Genomic DNA, 1386 nt, shown 5'->3' on the forward strand with positions numbered 1-1386 from the left:
ACTCAAATTGCTCACTGAACGATGCTACAAGTTTTCATATAAGTCACGTGCTACACATATTTACAAATGATGCATACGTCTTGCATTTACTACACACAACAAAGCTGCTGAGATGTGTGGGGATATTGCTCCATCGGTAAGGTAATTCAAACGGAAACACAGTTTTGCATACCTAGGAGATTTAGAGCTGTGTCGTCACCTGATGCCATCCATATGTGTGATTTGAGAAGTGTATATAATTTTCACAAATACATAAAATGCTCATTCTGCCATTATTATCTCGCACTTAAAAAAAAAAAAAGAAATCATGTTTTACAAAGAATAAATTAGCTACTCAATACGCGTGTTGTAGTTTATTAAGTCATGATTGCGAAATGCTGACACGAATTATTTACAGGGGAACGGAAACCTGGTAGAACCCGATCTCAGATAAGAAAAGTTTGCGTTACGGAGAAATGTAGGAATGTGCAAGGGAATACTGGCCTGTCACTTATCTTAGAGAATAAGTTAAAGAGACGCTAACCTATACTTACAGCATCTGTAGATTTAGAAAAAATGTTGATACTGTTGACGGGAATACACTTTTCGAAATTTTTAAGGTAGCAGGGATAAAATACAATGAACGGAAGATCGTCTGTATCTTCTACAGAAACCAGACTGCATTTATAAGAGCCGACGCGCATAAAAGGGAGCAGTGGGTGACGAGGTTGTGAGTTAGGACACTAGCCTATCCTCAATGTTATTCAACCCGTACACTGAGTAAGAAGCAGAAGCAATCCGAGTAGAAATTTGGAAAGCAGAATAAATAAAAACTTCGGGGTTGTCCGATGACATTGTAACACTGTCAGAGACAGCAAAGGTAGAGCAACATAAAAAAAAGGATATCAGAAGAATATCAACAAAAGTAAAACAAGGATAAAAAATGTAGTCGAATTAAATTAAATGAGGTATTGCGGAGAGAATTAGATTAGGTAATGAGATAAAGGAGGTAGTACATGTGTTTTGCTACTTGAACAGCAAAATAACTAATTATGCCTGAAGTAGGGAGGATATAAAATGTTGATTGCCTATACCGAAAAAAAATTGATAAAAAACTTCTGTTAGCTTTTATCAAATTTAGGTACTAGTAAGTCTTTGCTAAAGGTATTTGTGTGGAATGTACACTTGTATGTAAATGAAACGTGCACGACAAAGAGTTCAGAGAAGATGAGAATTTTTTTTGAAATGCAATACTACACAAGAATGCTGAAAATTAGATAGGTTCATCGAGCAATTGATGAGGAGGTAGTCAATAAAAGTCAGGACGGAAGGAGTTTATGAGACAACGTGACTAAAGGAAGGGATCGATTGGAAGGATATATCCTGAATCATCAAGTGATTGTAGGT

Source organism: Schistocerca americana, chromosome 2 (genome assembly GCF_021461395.2).
Source record: "Schistocerca americana isolate TAMUIC-IGC-003095 chromosome 2, iqSchAmer2.1, whole genome shotgun sequence".
NCBI classification, from domain to species: domain Eukaryota; kingdom Metazoa; phylum Arthropoda; class Insecta; order Orthoptera; family Acrididae; genus Schistocerca; species Schistocerca americana.